Raw genomic sequence first — 23,379 nt, 5'->3', positions numbered from 1 at the left:
GTCTGTTCTTGGCTCACTGTCCATTCTTTCCATGCTATTCAAGTCATAATTCTAGGTGATTCCAGTATACATGTACTTGAACCCCCAGGCTCCTTGTTTCCGTAATTGACATTACAATGATCGTGCCCTCAACTTGGCCTTAGCCACACACTCACATCTTATCCTGGGACTTACCATTATCAATGAAGGCAACCTACATAATAACAATTATGTGCATTTCACTCTTTGGTCATCACTTTTTTTTTTTTTCTGAGTGCAGTTGACATGCAATGTTACATTAGTTTCTGGTATACAACCCAGTTATTTGACAAGTCTATGCATTATGTGATTGTCACCATAAATGTAGCTACCATCTTTCCAGTTACATCACATCATATCATTGACTGTATTCCATATGCTGTGCCTTTCATTTCTATGACTTATTCATTCCATTACTAGAAGCCTGTGTCTCCCTTTCCCCTTCTCATATTTTGCCCAAACCTCTCCCACTCTCTCCCTTCTGACAATCATCACTTTTTTCTCTGTGTTTATAGTTCTGATTCTGCTTTCTGTCCATTTATTATTACTTTTTTTAGATTCCACCTATGTGCAGAATCTTATGGTATTTATCTTTCTCAGTCTGGTGCATTTCACTTAGCTTAATACCTTCTAGGTCTATCTATGTTGTCATGAATGGCATAATCTCCTTTTTATGGCTATGTAATATTCCTGTGTATGTATGTGCGTGTGTACATCTTCCTCATCCATTTGCCTATTGAAGGACACTTAGGTTTCTTCCATATCTTGGTTATTGTAAATAATGTTGCAATAAACATACAGGTGCATATATGTTCTTGAATTAGTGGTTCTATTTTCTTTGGATCATATTTGGTATTTTTATTTTTTTAGGAACCTTCATGCTGTTTTCCACAATGACTATAACAATTTGTATTCCCACTTGATCTGTTCAACTACATTCTCTATTACTCCACATCTTCAATCTATTTATCCTACTAATTTTCTCCTGTCACTCGGATCTTTGCATTTTCTCCCTGCTCCTAAACTAGCTCATATGCCATTGTTAATTATAATCCCTTTTGCATACATATTCGACTTCTTGGCTTATCTCTAATTTTATTGTACTCACCTAGTAAAATCGTAAATCTGTTTAACCCAACTTTCTTAATCCAATCTAATCTAACTTTCAGCCTTTTCTATACCCCAAATTGGTGCTATGAATAAGAAAGAAGAATATTCTATTACACGGATTGCTTCACTATATATTTATAATGATAACTCTAAAATAGTCACCAATGTTTCCTGGTAATCCTATCATACTTCCCTACATGCATTTGTTCTCCTGCCACCCAAGACACAATTTCAGAGTTTCTATTCTCTCCTCAAGTTTCAGTACCATGTGTTCCACCTACATTATTAACACATGGCCTTGATTTTTACTTTCCCCAAAAAAGCAGAAACAACCTGAAAAGAACCTCCACACATTCATAACCACACATCTACCCAGCTATCACCATCCACATTCAGTCTGCTTTCCATACTGATATGTAAACACAATGTTTGCTCATGTTTACTGACTGTATATATGTTCTTAGCTGATCTGTGCCACTTCAGCAATTATCCTTTTTCCTACATTGTAATTTTTACCTTTCTACTAAATTGTTCTCATTAAATATAATGTTATTCATTTAAAAAACTGTTGATTTTACTGCCCTAACCAAATACCATGTCATTTCTTTTTTCTCCTTTGCAACAAAACTCTTCTCTCTACAAATTCCTTTTCTCCTATCCTAAACAAATTCACACGAATCAGGCTGCCTTCCACAATATCCCACCTCTACTGTTCCTATTGATGTCATCAATAATGGCTACATAACTAAGCATGAATTTAAGTTTTTGGTCAGAGTTGATCATGGTTGATTTGTGCATATTAATTCATGTATATACACATCATAAATATTTCTAGCTGTAGTTATCTGTATTTATGTTAAACTAATCCTAAATTCATAGTAATATTCCCAACTCTAATCCATTACTAAATGGATCATTCTAGGTTCCTTCCTGTGCTTATTTATGAATTCCCATTTCAACAGTGGAAAACCTGGCTTCTTAACTCAATTTTTCATTGAGTTAATGCTTGCTCTCTCTGTTAAATGAATAAATATCATACATACATACATACATACTAAAAGGTGTGACACTGTTTCAAATTGGTTGCAGTATATATTTCTAGCAATATTCATAGTGTTAAGACATACCCTCACGTGAAACAACTTTATCAACTGGAGTACAGTAATGTACAACTTCCTTATTCTTATAGATTCTGCTCAGTCCCAAAGTTTCTTAAGTCAGCATCATTCTCTCCTCCATTCTCAGTGAGGTAATATCATATATTTTTAGTATAGTTAGATCGCTTTATCATACTTCATAGGTTCATTCCATCCTAGGATCTCTTGACCTCCAAATTGATCCATTAAAATTTCCATACATTAAATCTTTCTTTTTTTAAAAGATTTATTTATTTATTTATTTATTTATTTATTTATTTATTTATTTATTTATTATAGATGGAGAGAGAGAGAGAGGCAGAGACACAGGAGGGAGAAGCAGGCTCCATGCAGAGAGCCCGATGTGGGACTCGATTCTGGGATTCCAGGATCGCACCCTGGGCCAAAGGCAGGTGCTAAACTGCTGAGCCACCCAGGGATCCCAAGATTAAATTTTTCTTATATGAAGATCTGTGGATTTTCACAATGAATCTTGTCATATATGCACCATGACATCATCATACAAAATATTTCAACACCCAAAACTATTCACTATGCTTCATATGTCCAACTATCACCTCTTCTTAAAACCCTGACAGCCACTGATGTTTTTACTATATCTATAATTTTGCCTTTCCCATATTTCATATTATTAGAATTATGCAATTTGCAGCCCTTTCACATTGACTTATTTTATTTAGCAATACGCATTTATGTTTCATCTATGTATTTGCATATCTTGATAGTCATTTCTTTTAATCACTGAATAATATTCCCATGTATGGAGGTACCAGATATATGTACCCATCTTGGATGCTTCTAGTTTTTGATGATGATAAATCAAGGTGCTACAAACTTTCATGTGTAGGTTTTAGTGTGGACAAAATTTTTCAAATCAATTGGATAAATAAGTATGTAGGAGAACAATTGCTACATTGTATAGTAGCACTGTGTTTAAAAGGTGCAACACTGGGGTGACTGGGTGGCTCAATTCGTTAAGTAGCATCTGTTTTTGGCTCAGGTCATGATCCCAGGGTCTTGGGATTGAGTCCTGAGTCTAGCCCCCTGTTCAAAAGGGAGTATACCTTTCCCTCTCCCTCTCCCTCTGCTGGCTCATCCTGCTTATGATCTCTTGCTCTCTCTGTTAAATGAATAAATATCATACATACATACATACATACTAAAAGGTGTGACACTGTTTCAAATTGGTTGTACCATTTTGGATTCCCAGAGGCAATAGATAGGAGCTCTACATTCTCATCAACAATTGGTATTATTAGATTTTTGCATTTTATCCATCTTAATTTGTGTGTAATTGTATCTATTTTTTTAATTTGCAATTCTTCACTGAGAAATAATGTTGAACAAGTTTTTAAATTTTATCTAATTATTTTATATAACATATAGGGTTTTTGATACACTATGAAATTTGTAAATGTGTTTATTTTTCTCATGGAGCTTATCTGCTATTCCCATGGAGTTTATGTGCTATAATATAAGCCCTACATAGTTTTCACATATTTAATTCACTGAAATATCATAAGCACAACCTTAACATGCATTTCTTAATAAATGACTACAGAATGAAAAAATTCTGAAGTGCATTGAATGAAGGGGAATAATGTATATTAGTGAGGAACTGCAACCAATGAGGTACAATAAAAATAAGATACATCTCTGTTATTATAGAAGGAAGAGAAAAAGTAAACAATTATTTCGGCAGCAGAAGAGGTCAATAGGACAAAGCCAATGATTAGTCCATTAGATCTGAAAGTTGACATGCCATTAGAAACTGTAGTAAGTTTCTCAATGGACATGTGGGGATGAAAGCATTGTGGTTTTTTTTGTTTTGTTTTTTGTTTTTTTGTTAAGTAATGTTTAAAGAATAAACAAGTAGGAAAGTAGAGTTTGAGACAGAACAAAAACAATTCATTGAAGGATTTTGCTTCTATGGTGAAGAGTACAGTAAATGGGAACAATAAAGGCTCAAGAAAAGATATTTTACCACACATAACAAATGCTAAGCATGCTCCTCAGCTGATAAGAATAACCAGTATAATAGAAATATGTGGCATAAGAAAGAAGAAAATTATAGGAGTAAGTATATAGGAAGGTAAAAATACAGAACAAAAAATGGAGGCATTTTGCTTTCACAAGTGTAAGGGTATTTTATACATTATAAAAAGAGGAAAAGAAGAAAAAGGAAAAAAAATGTGTAGAGACAGATGTAGAGAGTGGAAGATTTGTAAAAAAACAAAAAGATTTGTGGTGGAATATGAGAGAACCTCCTTTCTACATTCATTAACTATTTTACAGAAAGAACATCAACTTATAGTGAGAAATGAAGGTGACAGTGGCATACAGGTAAGTATAAGACTGAAAAGAGAGAGGACAGTAAAGATAACTAGCTGTTTTTGAAGAATGGGAAAGTAAGCACATAGGACAAAGGTAGTAATATTGTCAAGTAATATCAAATTTCCAACTGGAATTTATGATTGTGAACTTTAAGTATTGAAAGTCAGTGTAATCACAGAGAGATGCAGCTGTGGTTTTGGCACAAAACTGGATTTGGCCACTTAAGGACATTAGTAATCTGTAAGGACTGAGGCAGAGAGGAGTACATCAATCAAGGTTACATTTTAGGAAAATGGTAATATAATGACTGGTATGCAATTGTTATGAGAAAAAATGTATGAGGATATAACAAGAATCTAATGTGTATAAGAGATAATGACAATATAAGGGACATGATGACTGGCGAAAACATAAGAGTCGATAGATAAGATGTCTTCATTTAGTTGTGTAATTTCTGCATTGGATTTCCCTAGAGAAAATCAAGTAGTAGGATAGGAGTTGACAGGTATTTTGAAAGGAGAGAAATTATTAGTGTTTCAATCATGGTTATAGATGGCTGAGGAGTAGTAGAATAAATGATTATTGTAGCTCTGGTATAGGAACTAAGAGACAAAACTGTAGCTATTTCCATTGTCAATATTGGTGACAGGATTCAAGTGAAAAGGAGAAGAGTCAGGCAAGTGCTAAAATGATTAAATAATCAATGAAGGGGTGTGACTGAAGTTATGTAGTTGACAGCAACAGAGATGAAAAAGTCTAATTGTATGAACTCTGAAGGGGACTGGGCATTTCGAAGAGGAAGAGCAGGTTGGAAACAATACTAGGAAGCAAGAAAAACATATACAATGAAATAAATACAGTTCCATTCTAGCTGCCTACCTGTCCATGGTATGGTCACTTAGGTGTCCAGGAGGACCAGGGACTTGAGATTTTGCCTGCTTGTAGCACCTCCAGATGAGGTGTTGTGCCACCTGGAGTAGCAGGCTTGGCATAGACCGTCTGATGGATAGCTTGGTAATCTTAGGAGTGGCATCAGGAGAAAGATACAAAAATAATCCTTATTGGGCCACCTGGGTGGTTCAGACAGTTAAGCAGCTGACTCTTCGTTTAGGCTCAGGTCATAGTCTTGAGATTGAGCCCTCTGTGAGGCTCCAAATAGTGTGGAGTCTGCTTCAGATTCTTTCTCTCTTTCCCTTCCCCTCTGCCCCCTTTTCTGCTCGGGCACATGTGTTCTCTCTCTCTCTCAAAATAAATAAATAAATAAAATCTTAAAAAGAAGAAGATCCTTGTCTTCTCTAGAAAAATGATGTGAAACTTAGCCATTTCGGGAGTTTATCTTCATCAAAAAACAACTAGCAACAGTTGAATAATTTGAAACAGAGAAGGGGACATGAAAAGAATTAAGTTAAAACAAAACTTAAATCACCCTAGCTGATATGTTAGTTATTTCTGGGAAAACAGAGTTATTGCAGAGAAATCAATTAGAAGGCTCCTGCTAAACTCTGAGGAGAGACGGCAGTCAACTAGAACAGTGTGATGCTATTGGAGAAAGGAAGTAGATCTCTACTAACCATAGATTCAGAAGGAATTGAGCCATATGTTCTTAAATTTGAAAAATTTCAGGAACTTTCCCAGAAGATTAAAATAAAGTTATACATCTTTATGCATATAGTATAACTATATATACAATCATAAATGCAATGTATATATATATGTATAACATTTTAATATATCAAAATATTATTTGAGTAAATTTCATAACAACAAGGTACTCAGTATACTTTCCTTTCATTTAGGGCAATAGTTGCAATAGGTACTATCCTATTTCTCCCATTCATTCTCGAGATCAGACGAGATTGGGCGCGTTCAGGGTGGTATGGCCGTAGACGCATTCATTCTCTTTAAGAATTATTTAGTAGTACTGATTTTTTTTCTTTTTATTTCAAAATAAAATAATTCATAAACTTGGATTTATAAACTTTTCTTATATGGAATCATAATTTTATGTTAAGTCATCTTATTTCATGATGCTGTATATAAATAGCCATTTAAACTACTACTTACAAAAAAAAATAAAAATAAAATAAAAAAAAATAAATAAATAAACTACTACTTACATGGGCACTAAGGAGGGCACTTGATGGGATGAGCACTGGGTGTTATATGTTGGCAAATTGAATTTAAATAAAAATAAGTAAAGGCTAAAAAAAAACCCCACTAATTAAACCAGATCAGATTAATTCTGCTTCTGCACTATTTAAAACTGTACCTTATTGGGGATCCCTGGGTGGCTCAGCGGTTTAGCACCTGCCTTCAGCCCACGGCGTGATCCTGGAGTCTCAGGATCGAATCCCACATTGGGCTCCCTGCATGGAGCCTGCTTCTCCTTCTGCCTGTGTCTCTGCCTCTCTTTCTCTCTCTCTCTCTCTCTCTGCCTCTCATGAATAAATAAATAAAATCTTTTTAAAAACTGTACCTTATTGTATAAAACTTGCATCATTGAAATTTTCACAAGTTTTGATCATTTAATTTCTTTCATAATGCTTAAATTAATTAAAGGTAAAGTCTACTTCTGTAGATCATATGAAAGAACTGTACATTTACCTCGTGATATCTTAAAGATATTTTGTTGTTATTAATGAGTTTTCAAAAAGGAGCAAAACTCATTTTGTTAATCTATTTCCTTTTTGAGATGTATACATACGAATTATTTTTCTTCATATATCATAGTAACACATCAGGAAACAAAGGCCTCACAATAATTTTGAAATATATAAAGAGATTCAATTGTAAATGAAGAAAATATTGGTAATTCAATTCAAGTTCTCAACAATTCCTATCTGAAAAAATATGCCTAGTGTAAGACCCTTTATCATCGGAAAGTCATGATTATTGTTAAAATAGAAATAGAGTGCTATCAAGATGTTTATGTCTTTGTGATCTAAATTACAAGAAAGCCACCAGCATTATGAGATATCTTCCTCAGAATTAAAAATATTTAGTGAATAAATTTCTTTCCCAGTTTTGTTCCCACAAGGGCAAATATGAGGACAATTTTGATTAACAATGGCAAAAAGCCCATCAGACAAAAGGACCAATCGAAATTGCCAAAGCAATAAAGAAAAGTAAAATAAGACAGTGTTTCTTTACAGAGACTACTTAAGTGAATTACTAAGGCATGCCCTGTCTATGCTACACAGACACAATATGCAAAAAATTTCCATGGAAAATTCTTATTATGAAATACTATATAGGCTTTTAAAACTCCGTTGTGAAAGATACAAATATTTCTATATAAATTGATAAGTGAGAAAAAGCAAATTTCAGGAAAGAATATGTAGTATAATATTAAAAAAATAAAGACAGGGTTATATACAACATACTGTATGTCAGTATCATTTACCACAATTTACTACCTCAGCTCCAGAGCCACCAATCATTGACCTCATTGTCACAACAGAGCTGGCTGTTGTAAATATCTTTCCATTGCCAATAGATGTGCGGGAGAGATGCTGCAGGATGAAAGGGAATCTTGCTGATTCTTCTGTGTTTTTTTCTGTTTTCTCCTGTGAGACCCAGTAGCCAACACCCCGTAGGACCCTCAGTGGTACTCATCTTCTAGTAGTATATAAGTCTTGGTCTGCCATCTGGGGACCAGCTCAATCCCAAAATAACCCAACATACTTCTTTACCATTGAGCAGACTGAAGCCTTGCCTTCTCCAATGGAGTCTGAACTCCATCCTAAAAAGGGTGGCAGAGGAGGGGGGCACTTTCAAGTTTATGTCTTCTTTGGTTATCTTCCATCAGCTTTAATCTCTTCTTTAGAGTTCTTTTTTGTGCCCTCTTTGAAGCTAATCTCCTATAAATATTTTATTAATCTTTATAGTAAGCCTTCTCTATTCAGATTACTGTGTAGTTTCTCTTTCCTGACTGGGCCATTGTACACACACACACACACACACACACACAGGATTAGAAACTTATATTTGAAATAATTAGCAGTGATTATTTCTGGATGCTTGGCTTTTGGGTACTCTTTATTTTCTTCTGTATATTTTCTCTAGTGTCTAAATTCCCTACAATAAATACATATTGCTTTTGAAATCTGAAAATATACAACACATTTAAGTAGGCATTAGTAAATTCTCCTAAGCTAAGAAAATAAAAATATATCCAGCATATTTAATCAATATTGGTAATCTAAATTTTTTTTTAAAAAAGCTTAAATTGGGAGATTTTTTTATATCATCTCAGTTTTATACTATATCCTCTAAAAGGCTTAAAATGAAGTTAGGAAGGAGTAAACACAATGAAATGAATTCAACGAAAAATGTCAGACACTTATGATATCGCAATTGTTATTATAAACTAATTGCTGTTGCAGACAAGAAAAAAGAAGTGGAATTACTTTTACAAACTTGTCCTAGATAAAAATTGCTCTATTCAGTGCCCTTTAAATGGGAAGTGACAGAGGATAAACCGACCAGACAGTACAGTGGATGCATTATCAGTGTGCTGACATGGCCTCCTTTGCCTGTTCTCTCTGATTTAATGTCATCAGACACAAGGTGATTTAGAACATTCTTAGTAATAATGGAGAGGCTGAAAGCAGATGTGTAGATATTTTTAATGCCTTTTTCCTCCCCTTAGGTTTGTTCTTTAGTTAGGGTTATACTGTGGACACAATGAGTATGTTGCTAAATATAATGAAAATGAATATCAAAAGCAGATTGCATTGACAGGGAAAAAAAATCTTTTTATTCTTTCAAAAATGAATTATCATCCAGTAAAAGTAAAAAGAAATATGCATGTGTGGATTTTTTTTTCTATCAGAATTTTAAATATTTACAACTTCTAAAGTACTGCTGAAATAAAAGAATAATGACTAACTTACCAGAGGATGAGGCAACTCATAGTCCAGTTTTCAGTAAGATGGTTTAAAACAGTGGTGCTAAAAAAAAAAAAAAAATTAAAAAAAAATAAATAAAACAGTGGTGCTTAGGAAAAATATGGAATTTTATTAATTCATATCTTTCTTTTATGGTATGCAGACAAACAAATAACTGTTCTAAACTCTAGAAATTATTAAAAGATTCTTTTAAGTAACCTTAGGTCATCTGTTTTCCTGTAAGTCAATGTTTTTCTCAATTACTATAATCAGATTTTAAAATTTTACCTAAAATTTCTTAAGATTTGTATGCATGGCAAGTTATCACATCTAAATATTTATTTAAATTTACTTTTATAACAGCATATATTATCACACAGCTCTATCAATCTATGTCCTTTTCTTTCTTACCTGTGCAAACTCAGATTATCATTAAACATACTGAATCATACTTGATCATCCACAGGTTTATGAAGGAGACGTGTAATTGTCAACAAAATTGGCTCTTTGAGGGCAATGGTAATGTATTACTTGTTTTTTTTTTTTTTTTTTTTATTTATGATAGTCACAGAGAGAGAGAGAGAGGCAGAGACACAGGCAGAGGGAGAAGCAGGCTCCATGCCCCGGGAGCCTGATGTGGGATTCGATCCCGGGTCTCCAGGATCGCGCCCTGGGCCAAAGGCAGGCGCCAAACCGCTGCGCCACCCAGGGATCCCAATGTATTACTTGTTTATCCATGTTGCCCAAGGACTTCTGACATACAAGTTTGCCTTTGGCTGTACCACAGCCCCACCACATACATGGCACCTTCACTTGCAAACCAGCAATCCCACCAACTTGAAACACACATGAACTTCATTTTTTTTTAATTTTATTATCCTTGAATAGCCAGGTCAGGTACAACTCCAGCAGGACCTGAACTAGTCCTGGACAATACTGGAAGGGCATAAAGTGTCCTGTTGCCTTTTTCTGGTGTGGCCTCAAATTAATCTTTCACTCTTAGCCTGGTATCCTGAATCCCTGAAGCCAGAGCAAGTATGCTTCTTGATTTCCTCATCCTCTTGGGATGTTTGCCTTTTAAATTCTTTATCATATTGCTTACTAGTGGCTGGACCTGTCAACTTATCAGAGAGAGTCCGATTGGGATAGAATTCTTCCTTCAGCTGCAATTATTTAAGCTCCACTTGACTCCTTCCAACATCCTAAAACACCCATCCTCCAAAGGGGAGAGGTGCCTGCAGCTATCTTAGATAGACTCTTCATTTTGCAGCTTACATTCCATTTTATTATTTTCAGATAATCATTATCAAAGACCTTTTTCATACACTGACACTTCAGCCTTTTACTGCTCAACTTGCTGTATTTCCTTTTCTCCTTTTTTGAGAGAAGTCCAAAATGACAGGGTCCGAATGATCTTTTACATCTATGGTTTTGTACCTGCTTACATATGCTCATAAAATCCAATTTAATTTTATTTTATTTTTATTTTATTTTTTTTATTTTTTTTTATTTTTTTTTAATTTTAGTTATTTTACTTCGAAAACTTGAAATCTCCATCATTATACCTCTTCTATCAATTATCTCTAAATCATTACTTCTGCTTTGATCAGTTACCCTTTATGATTCACAATTTATGGCTCATTTATTCATGCTGAAGCCTAAAACTTTCTTCCTTGGCAACTTTTCTTATCCCTGGATGGTCTTTGATGGTCTGCAATACATACTTAGTCACATGTGTGGTAAACACTGTTAAATTCTCAACCTAAGGTTAAGGCACTGTTTCTCAAATGTGGCTACACATTAGAAACAGAAATGGAACACAATTTCTGTGCATGAGCCACACGTCAAGAGATTGTAATTTAATCTGAGGTGGAGCCCAGGTATAGGTGATTTTAACACTGCATTTGCCCATCTTCAGCCAACCCTTCCCAAAAGATGATTCAAATGTGTAGTCAAGGAAGAAAGCTACCTGGCTAGATCATGTCAGACAGAGATAAAGTATAAGTATAATTTCTTCTTAGGGACCATATAACATAAAGAGATCCAACAAAGAAATACAAAACAATTTGAGCACAATTAAATGTAAATTGTTTTGAACTTCATGTAAAGTCCAGAAGATAGAAAAATTAAAATGACAAGTATTTTCAGAAAAAGAAATAAGAGTAACCAGTGAAGGCTTCATAGAATATCCATAACTTAAGTTGGATGTTGTGAATTTGGGTATAATTCAGAGAAGGGTGAAGAAGATATTAAAGATTAGGGGGAAAGCAGTGACAAATGACAAAAGTACTATGTCATACTTAATTTAATGTTAGAGGAAAGAAGTAGATCTGTTTGACTAGAGTATGTGTGTTTGAAAATTATGAGAAAGAGTATATAAGGTGGCAAATTCACAGAGGAGTCTATCTGCCTTCTTGTCCCATTCTGACAATTCCTAATGAAACAAACATTAGGTAGCCTACAGATTAAAATAATATGAAAGCTGATATCTAACTCTGCCATTGGAAGATATCTATGAAATGATCAACTATCCATACACATAGGGACATAGTTTCGTTAACATAGAAAACTAGGAATAAAAAAAAAAAAACTTAAAAAAAGGAATATTGTCATCTATATGACAGAAACATCAAATATTTGGTTGTTAGAATGCCCACAGGGCCAGATTAGAAGAGACAACAGAATAAACTCTCAATTTTTTTCCATTCCTGTGAAAGAATGCCTGAGAAATAAAAGAAGGTCACCTTCATAAAATCATAATCTGAACCATCATTTGGAAATGTGAATACAGTCCTGTGATACGCAGGATAAGAAGTTGCAACCAGCAAGTTGTGTTGGGAAGATTTTTTTTCATTAAGTGACTACCATAAACATAAAGCCTGCAGGGTAAGGTTTCCTTTGAGAGCAGATAACTACAGAACAAATTTCTAAGTCATAGAAACTTACCCCAACCTCCACCCCTGCTCATTCAGTCAGGCTTACCATCCTACAAGCAAATTATTAGAACATCTACTATCTCAGAGCATGCAAGAGGCAATTTGAGATTTAAGTGCAAACTTTGTTTCCTGAAAGAGTAACTTAGGCAGTTTAATTTGACTTTAAAATTCAGTTTGCTTAGCTGTAAATCAGAATCACTAGAAAAGCATCTACCTTATGAGTTGTATATGTTGTATAGCATAAGTAAAATGATGCAATTAAAGCAATTAGCTCTTTTTGTTTCCTAGAAGGTAGAGGTATAGTCACAAGAAACACAGATATAGTGAAAAAGCATCCTACCAGAGTGAACTTCCATAAGATAGAGAAAGTCAGTGATGCATGTCTTATTCCCAGAGGAGACCACCAAGACTGGAAATGCCCCGTGGCCAGTAATCTGTACCTCTGAACTTCTGAAAATCAGAACCTGAAAAAAGCAAATCCTAGATCATTAAATATTTTCCTGGAGTAGGTCCCCAAGAAAGGAGCTCCTTACAGAATCACAGTAACTACCAGTCTAAAAAATATATGTATTTACTACAATCTAAAATATTTTAGAACATCACAATGAAAGTGTTGATAAGATACTAAAACTTGAGAAAGTCGAAGGTAGTTCACTTAGAACTCAAAAGGGACATAAAAGCTTATAAGTACAGATAGAAAATATGATAGGCATGGATTTATAGCCAGGCTATACAATTTACTTAAGAAAGGATTCCCAAAAAGAAATTCTATATCAGACATAATAACTGAATTAATAAACAGAACTAATAATAAATAGAAGAAGTAATAGAATAGAAATAATAATTATGAAATAAAAATAATATAGCAATACATATTTAGGTAGATTAAGCACACATATATTTCAAAAACTGGAAAGTAAATGCCAAACTCAGTGACAAGTTTTTATGCTGTTGGGTAAGACTGAGCACTAAAAAAGATACTAGTGAATTTTATTATAAGGTATTTAGCACTATTTCATTTTTAAAACTATTTGTATAAAATACTGTGGAATGTAATAAAATTGATTTAAAATATAATTACCAACAAAATAAAATATTATAGAAACTGTGCAAAAATTCTGAAAAAAAAAGGCAATTATGCAATATGGAAAGGAACAAAGAATTCGCTTGGGAGATGTATTCAAGGAAAAGAAGGGTAAAAAAAAAAAGAAGTGATACTTGTCTTATAAGCTTTAGAAAATCTAATATAAATTATACAAGATTCTTTGCAAGAGACTGGGAGGGAAAAGGATGATTCATTCAGAGAAATGAAGATAATGATACCTGAAGTAATACATAAGAAAACTAAAATAGCATCATTTAATTCATATTAGAAGCAGATAGAGCATTGCAATAAATACAGACACGGAGCTCCATAACAGCTGTGGCAAACTTACACAAAATTCAGAGGGGAATGAAAAATGCTATTAACTACTGTCAGGAAGCAGTTAAAGCTTCTGGTCTGGGATTATGTCACTTCTTTTATGAGTGATGCCCCAGGGAAGGAAGTTAGCAGATAACCTGCTGTAATCTTTGTGTCAAATGGACCTCTGGGAAAATAAACTAATGCTATTTACCAGGAGGAAGAAACCTTTATCTCTGAATTGCCCTTAACATGATCTTCCTAAGAATTCCCTATAGTAAATAGTACTCAGGATCTATGAGTATGTTTCCCTGCGGAGATGCACAACTCCCAGGTTAAAAATGGAGATGATTCAAAATGGAAATGCTCCCACTGTGGGAGATAATACTATGATCCTTACCTGTGAATCTTCTATTACTGTGAAATTGAGGTGCACATCCAATATAGGAAGACAGGCTCTGAGAAGCTACCCTTGATGTCCCACAACTCTGCTTGAGCTTTTTGATATCTCATATCCTTGACAGTAGTTATTAAAGCTTAATGTTGGGTGAGATCCCTGATCCATGTGAGTCTGATTTTATAATAATATCTGTGTGTTAGCTCAGCTATGAATGACCTAAAATAAAGAAAGGTAGTTGAACTTCAAGGTAGTTGAACTTCAAGATGATAACTGAACAGATTGGCAGAAAATATATATTTCACAACACTTCTGAAAATAAAGAAAAGCTGGAATCTACAAAGAAAAACCTTCCTTGTGTTCCAGTATATATGTTTATATCCATTTACCCATTTCCATGTCTACACACAACAGTAAATGCGCGTGCATGCACACACACACACACACACACACACTCAAACCTGCAAACCTGATATAGAAATGATAAAGATACAGATATAGATATAGGGATATAGATAGACAGAGTATCTCACATGTTATAGATGAGAAAACTAAGCTCAAATGCTCTGATTACTTGTACTAGGATTGCTTCATTTGAACTGAAAATGTAATCTGTGCTTCCAATTTAAATTCTTGGATTGAAAGCCATAAATCTTCAGGATTTGGGCAACAGTTCGGTTCCATCCCATTCTAACAAGGGTAATTTTATATTTCTCTTTATTTATTTATTGAGAATTATTTATTGAGAAGATTCAGTTATGGCAACCTCTAATTTTCACTTTCCATTTCCATTGGTTGACCTATAGGATCTAAGTAATTTAGGGTCTTGATTCATTATTTATTAATTCTGGACATGAAGAATAAAACAAATGAAGATTCAAACCACCCTTGATTCTTAAGTTTTTTAAAGAGTAAATTACAAATATGATAAACTATCAAAGGTTTTTTGTTTGGTTGGTTGTTGTTTTTTGTTTTGTTTTGTTTTTTTAGGATAATATTGTAAAGAGAATACTACCCTTTGTACCCAGGACAAAGGGAACCTATGCAGGTAAACCTATTGCCCTTCATGCTTCCTCACAGTCAAATATAGAATTTGGGTGATTATGGTTTTATGTTAGAAGAAGAAAAACTTAGATATGGCAAATTTTGGCTTATAGATATATGAAGATTCCCAGACTACACAAAACATCTTGTAATAACTAATAAATTATAAAATTCTGTCCACATGATGTCTTCTTTATTACTTTAGGACTCCAAAAGCACTACAATCACTTGGAGAATAGGTCCTAGCAACCTAAACAACTAACTAACTTGTCAAAAGCCATAACAGTATTAATTATAGAAGCCACCAAATATATTACAGGTTTCATTTTAAGTAAAAGGAAAATGAAGCACATAGGAATTAAATGATTTGCTATAATACATAGAAATGAAGATGTGGGGGCACCTGGGTAGATCAGTTGGTTAAGCATCTGACTCTTGATTTCGCTTCAGGTCATGATCTCAGGGTTGTGAGATGGTGCCCGGCATCAGGCACCAGGCTGAGCTTGGAGGCTTCATAAGATTCTCTCTCTCCCTCTTCCTCTGCCCTTTCTCCACCCATCTGCTTGTGTGCTATCTCTCATTCTCACTCAAAAAGAAAAGAAAAAAGAAAAGAAAAAAAATTATTTATTTTTAAAAGGATAACTTTTTTTAAGATTTTATACTTTTATTCATGAGAGACACACACAGAGAGAGGCAGAGACATAGGCAGAGGGAGAAGCAGGCTCCATGCAGGGACCCCAATGTGGGACTCAATCCCAGGACTCCAGGATCAGTCCCTCGGCCAAAGGCAGACACTTAACCTCTGAGCCACCCAGGCATCCCAAGAAAAAATTTTAAAAAAAGAAACAGAAAAGAAAAGAAGAGGAGAGGAGAGGAGAGAGAGGAGAGGAGAGGAGAGGAGAGGAGAGGAGAGGAGAGGAGAGGAGAGGAGAGGAGAGGAGAGGAGAGGAGAGGAGAGAAAGAAGAGAGGAGAGGAGAGGAGAGGAGAGGAGAGGAGAGGAGAGGAGAGGAGAGGAGAGGAGAGGAGAGGAGAGGAGAGGAAAGAAACAAAGATGTGATTTCAACCAGAAATATTTGAATCAAAAGTCCTTTCTTTACATATCTTCCCACATCTTTCCCCACAATACTTTCTCCTTTACTTAGTGAGTTACATTATGAGATGTCTTGGGGAAGAAAAGTAAGCACAAAACTGTGCTAATTGGGGCAAAATCTGCAATTTCACAATTGTTATCATTGCTTTCATGGGTATATGCAAGTTTTAATGAGTAAATCAATCCGAGAGACTGATTCCCAGTCCAAAATACCTTGTATGAACGTATTACTGTTAATATAGATATGTTAAGTGATTTGCTAGATTTCAAATTGATATAAGCCAAATATTCTATTCTATTAACAAATCCTTAGTGGGAACTTTCTGTCATATGCTAGCTATTAGGTAAGTTTCTTAGATTCTGCTCTCTCAAGTCTAACAAACCATGTGAATCCAGAAAAGAAATCCTGGGATCTTCATTCACTGGGCTGTTACTTGTTGTGTATGTTTACTACTTCCATATGTAGTAGAGAATTGATCCTATTACATACATTAAAATATAACTATAAAATAGAGATTAATTAATTCTTCAGTTACTTGCTTTTTTTGTGGCACTGCAAAAAGTTCACAGAGATGTTGATTTTCCTGGTTGGAATATATCACCCACTTTGCATGGCCAGTTCTTAATTTTTCAAGTCTTAGCCTAAATATCAATTCCTCTGTGATATTTATCATTGTAAATATCACTTCTCATTAGATATCAAAACCTCTTGCTATCAAGTCACATAACACTCTGTGTTCCTTTACAACATTTATCACAGTGTAATTATTTAGTTTTTGTGTGTGTGTTTATGTATTCAATTCCTATTTCTTCCAATTGACAAGTCATCCATGGAAGCAAGAACTTTATCTTTCCTGTTAACAGCTATTGTCTGAAACATCTCTTAGCCTGGAACAAAATACTCCTTTGTTTATATTTGCTGAAGAATCGAATAATTTGCAATAATTCTGAAACACAGCCTTGAACCATATGTACTGAGAAGCGAGTAAGTGGGTTGTTTCTAGTTTCCTCTTCATGATCGAAATTTATTTCAGCTTTGCCACTTACATTTCATGCATGATTCAATTTAATGACTCAAACACGCTTATAAGGGAAATACCACTCTTTTTTTGAGTTGAGCATACTGAAGAATATATATCCAATAGTTGCATACACAAAGTTCAGATTTCACCAAGGTTACGCAAGGGCTCCCTTTGAATATAAAGGATGTATCTGTACCTCAAAAATATGTCCTTTGTTGAGCATATCAGTTATCATTCAGTAAAATGCTCTAAATTGCTAGGCCTTCAATGTTCCAACTAGGAAAGCCTGATCTTTGTACATGAGCATGTGCACACGCACTCACACACATGCACACACACACACATGCACATGCACATTTCTAACATAGAGTTGTCATTGTCTTTTGAATGCTTATTTATAGGAAATAAAATATTCCAGAAAGAACATTTTATTTCCTGTAAATCTCAGACAAAAAACAATTTTTACTAGCTTATACTAGTTTAAAGTCAGTTAAACTAACATATTCAGCCACAAAAATGAAACATCTCTGGTCCTTCTGAAGCTCACAACTGATTATCTATCTCTCTACTCCAAAATGACAATTTCAACTCATGCAGATTGTGACAAATGTTCTGATCTAGGCACAACAATTTATATATCTTATTTAACAATTTATGTTAATATGCTATTTAAAAAAAAACATGCTAAAAATTATAATGGGAACAATAGACTGTTTCTTCTTGTTCTGTTTCCTCCTTCTTTCCTCCCCTCCCTCCCTCTCTCCTTTCTTCCTTCTTCTTTTCCAGTTAAGAAGAGGTAATAGAATTTAAGACTGGGATGATCTGTTATGTCATATTATAGAAAGTCACAAATAGCATTGAGGAGCTTAAATATTACTGAAATTTAATAAATATTTCTTAAATGCCATGTATTGGACACTATTCTGTACATTCAATGATAAATAAGTTCTGGTCCATGTCTTCCTAGAACATATCCTCAAACATAGTAGTAAGCAGATGAATAAATTATGAGTTAACTGTAGCAGTAATACAAAAAAATGCAGCAGTAAATTTTGTCTGAGAGGATGGAGGGTAAAAGAACACTTTACAAAATGATTGACCCCTGACATTAGTTTAAAGGATAACCAAGGTTTGGATGCCTGGGTGGCTCAGCAGTTTAGAGCCTGCCTTCTGCCCAGGGTGTGATCCCGGAGTCCCAGGATCAAGTCCCACATCAGGCTCCCTGCATGGAGCCTGCTTCTCCCTCTGCCTGTGTCTCTGCCTCTCTCTCTCTCTCTCTCTCTCTCTCTCTGCGTGCGTGTCTCATGAATAAATAAATAAAATCTTAAAAAAAAAAAGGGATAACCAAGGTTTAACAGCAGAAAGAGAGTAGGAAGATAATTCCAGAAGAAATAACATGATAACAACATGAGATGACTTGAAGATTAATTGTCATTGTCTTGGCTACAAGTAATGTGGAAATAGAGGTTTCTTGTTGCAGTTTTGTTTTAAGAAACTTAATGAAATGTAAAATGAACTTGGCTAGGATGTTCCTGAGTCTTAGTGACTAAAAGGCAAGTACTTGAGTTGTTTTTATATATATATATATATATATATATATATATATATATATATATAATTTTATTAATTTGAGAGAGAGCAAGCAAGCACAAGCAGGGGAGAGGAGCAGAGGGAGAAGCAGGAAGCCCGATGCAGGGCTCATCCCAGGACCCCAAGATCATGACCTGAGCCGAAGGCAGATACCCAACCATTTGAGTCATCCAGGTGCCTCAAGTACTTGAATTCTGACAAAGAAAAGGGAAACAATAATATAACCCCCATATCAAAATGTCTACTATGATTTATGCATCATTTGAAACATTTCACAATTATTAACTCATTCAGTTCTCATAACAACTTTTTGTCACCCCTATTTACTGACTAGGAGACTAAAGCCCAGAGAGAATAAGTGATATGCACAATAGCATACGAGTAAGCACTGGAGAATGGGTACTAGAGTCCCAAGTATTCTGGCTCCAGAGCTTGTGCTCTAATATATGGATACAGGCCTTAGAAAAGGCAAAATTCTAAAAATAAAATAAGGAGTTCTGTTTTGAATATGTTGATTTTGAGATGCCATTAGGGTAAATCCATGTGGGACTGTTAACTTATTTGAGATTTTGTGTCTGAAATGAGGAAGACATTTAAGGCCTAATAACATAGACTTTGAAGTCATCAAATGAAGATGTTAGCGGATATGCCCTAAAGAATTCATGCAATCTAAGATAAATTCAAAATGTTAGAGCACTGAGAAATACCTTCTTTTAAGGAGACATCAGTGAAGGAGAGTTAATGAAAAAGGGTCGTAGAGCTAGAAAAATATGCAGAGTACATGGTCATGAATGAGAAGGTAAGTGTTAAAAAGAGTGCAGTTTGTCACAGTTTAATTAAAACCTTCATAAACTTTTTATACATAGACTATATATCATAGATCCCTAAACATTTAAATAAAATTTTATCATGTTTTCTGACTGTACATTAATGGATGTTGCAAATGAAATGCTGACCTTCATCCCTTCAGTAATAATAATGGGTGGGTTTGTAACAATGGTTAATAGCTCTTACCTCAATGTTTCATTTGTCCTTTTATTTAATATTATTAAACTTTATGAACTCTTGCAAAAATGAAGTAATTAATCTTTATAACATCCTCTGTAGGTAGTTAGATAGCTTCATTATGATAAAAGGAAGAGAGAACATATATTGGTTAAATGAATATTGCAGTATCAGCACCATAGCATTTCTGATAATCTTTTCAACCCACAAGGATAATTATGTTTTTCTTTTTATAGTCTCCTTTAAATATCTGAATGATCCACATATTCTTACTCTTATTTATTCTCTTTGCAGTATTCTGAATGTTGTAAGAAAAATCTACAGTTAGTATAAAAGACATTTCTATTCTTTTAATAATTTAAATTGGATTTAATAACTTGATAACTTAATTCTTCATTTAAAATCTTTCTATTTTGGGGCACCCAAGTGGCTCAGTGGTTGAGCATCTGTCTTTGGCTCAGGTCATGATCCCGCAATCCTGGGATGGAGTCCCACATCAGGCTCCCCATAGGGAGCCTGCTTCTCCCTCTGGCTGTGTCTCTGCCTCTCTCTGTGTTTCTCATGAATAAATAAATAAAATCCAAAAACAAAATAAAATAAGATGAATATATTTCCTCATAACTTATATTTTATCCTTATATAAAATGCAGAACTTTATAAAACATGTACATACAATAGGATTTGTAAAAAATATTTTAAAACGGATTTTAAAATAATCTATGCGTGCCTCTTATTTTTATTTTATGTGTTGCAACATCTACTTTATTAACTTTAGAACTCCAAACCAAATTTAAAGGAAGATGAGCTATAATACTGAGATTCTTAATCTGCAATTTTGCTCTTGATTGCTGTTTTCTAATATAAGGAAAATTATTAAATTTCTTCTAGTTGTATCTGCCTATTGTTTAAAATTGAAAAAAAATATTTCATTTTTTATCAAATTCAATTTTTGAACTTTTGTTTATTCACAAATCCATGTGTTTGTACTGCATTTCCCAAATACCATCATTAGCCATTCTCTCCAGATAATTAAAGGCTGATATGCATAATAAGCCAGCCGCCTTTGAATATATAGAAACTCTAAATTATCATTCCTCATCTTATCTCTAAGAATATTGTATATGCCTTTGGCAAACGACTTAGTAAAATATAGATACACATTGCTTGTACAACTTTCACATCTGTAAGCATAGTAACCTTATCAGAAAAGCAGATAAGATTAGACTGAGTGGTCTTTTTCTTGTGTCCATATTGGCTTCAACCCAAGACTATTTTTGGGTGATTATGACCTGCCTATTTATAGCTCTTCCTTTGGTTTCTTAAAATTCATATTGCGCTTACATTTTACAACTATACATTTGTAGCTTATGTTAAAGAACGGATGTTTCCTCTCAAAAATATATAGAATTACTGGGGCACCTGTGTGGTTCAGGTGGTTAAGCATTTGACTCTCGATGTCAGCTCAGGTCTTAATCTCAAGGTTGTGAGGTCAAGCCCTGCACTGGGCTCCACACTGGGCAGGGAGCCTACTTAAAAAAACAAAAACAAAAACAATAGGTAGAATTAATATTTTCCTTCTCTCCTATCAACATAGGAGACAGTTGTTTTCTTCTTTCACAGATTTAGTAGAAGGGGCTCAAAAGGAGACCATTTAGGGAGCTGTTATGTGTCCCCCAGAGTCTGAAGCCATAATTGCCTGAGTCTGACTCAAGCCTGGGAGACAGTGACCTTTTGCCTGAGACAGCCTATCCAAGAGAAGGAGATGCATTGGGAGCACACTGCAATTCCTCGATGGCAAGGGTGAGAGGACACCCACTTAAAGTCATCTTATAAACCCCCACACACACTTATTGGGGAGAACTCTGGGGTTCCAAAAGAGAAAGCTTATGTGAGCAGATCTGAAAAAGTACAAACAAAAATAGGTTTGTGGTATTCAACCTCACAATTTGCAGCTCTTGGAATCTGAGAGCTGGCATTATAAGCCTCCCAGCCCATACCACAAGTATTGCTTATGAATATTCCCTGGAAAAGTCTCTAAAAAATCATGAAAAGTATTCTTCAACAGACTGAACTTTAAACATCTTCCAAGCACTGGCGCCTAAACATGACAGCAATGGTCAAACACGTGGGCATATGTCTTTCTCTTACTCTTCTTCTCTCCTCCCAAGCACCAATCCTAAACAGGATGGAAACCAAAGTAAGCTAGAGGAGAAGAAATACAAAAGCATGGTGGAGAAATAGAGCCGAAGTCTTCCACAATCCCTTACAGCATCACAGCCTTCCTAGAGTAAATTGGGAAGAGCGGAAAAAGATGCGACTTATAACAAACATGTTTCGCATGTTGATAATTACCCTGGACAGTAAGAGTATTCTCAGGTAGAAAGTGTCTGGAGGATTTTCTATTATCCAAGAGTGATGAGAAAAGCTATGGTAATTACCTAACATTCTAGTCAAGGGGAAAGAAAAGAGTTCTTCACAGAGCAGTTTTAAAGAGAGAGTGGGAAAAGTAATAGCATTTTGTTGTTGTTTGAACTTTATTGAGTACAGCTCAGATCATTAAAATAATTCATTTTTTAAAAAAAATGTTTCCCCTTTATTATTTGAAGTGGGCCAAATAATGAGTAGAGTAGTAAGTCAGAGGCCTTGGTAAAGAGTCATAAGAAATCCAAGTTCATGTCTGCAGTTTGTGTCTGCAAATGTCTAGGCATCAGAAATCTACATGATCACAAATAATTTAAGAACCTATAGGTCAGATAAAAAGGAGTCTATGATCAAGTATACCGTGGTATCCCTGTTACTGATTAGAATTAACTGTAGACCATATCCAAACACTGATGGAAACGTACATACAAGGTACTATGACTCAGGCGATTATCAGTCCCATCCTGAGTGTCAAAGTCATCAGAACTTAGCACTACTGATCACCAACCCAACAGGCATGTAAGGAGCAAGAAACACTGGTGAAGGGCAAGGGCACCCCCATCTAGGAGAAGAAACCTGAACTTTGAAGGCTCATCTTATCTAACAGGAAAAGACCTCAGTAACATGGACTTATTTCCTGCAGTCAAAGTATCTCTCTCTCTCTCTCTCTCTCTCTCTCTCTCATTCACACACACGCACACACACTTCTAAAGCATCACATTGTCTAAATTGGAAAACAAAGAAATCCATTGTGATTATCATGTAAAAAATATGTAGCGAGAGTTTGACCATGTTTTTTCACATCATAATGGCATTTTAGTTGTTAGGCAAGGATCTGTGCCTAATGCACTGATTGCTTTTGATTCCTTATCTAGTACCTGCTTGCGACAAGCATTCACCATAGGATGTTGTTTTGTAAATGTAACATGATGCAGGAGTTTGTTAAGAGGAGGGCCTAGAAAA

General features: G+C 34.8%; 1 long non-coding RNA gene across 1 annotated transcript in view; it reads right to left on the bottom strand.

Annotated features, from left to right (window-relative positions):
* The window catches only part of LOC140636229 (uncharacterized), a 320,561-nt gene that overhangs the window by 166,498 nt on the left and 130,684 nt on the right, over positions 1-23,379 (bottom strand). The window contains exon 3 of the long non-coding RNA XR_012033524.1: positions 9,515-9,571. This is a non-coding gene — a long non-coding RNA (uncharacterized lncRNA). The remainder of the gene's footprint in view (positions 1-9,514; positions 9,572-23,379) is intronic.

The sequence above is a fragment of the Canis lupus genome, chromosome 7 (assembly GCF_048164855.1).
Source record: "Canis lupus baileyi chromosome 7, mCanLup2.hap1, whole genome shotgun sequence".
Classification (NCBI taxonomy): Eukaryota; Metazoa; Chordata; class Mammalia; order Carnivora; family Canidae; genus Canis; species Canis lupus.
This window is presented reverse-complemented; position numbering and strand designations above follow the sequence as displayed.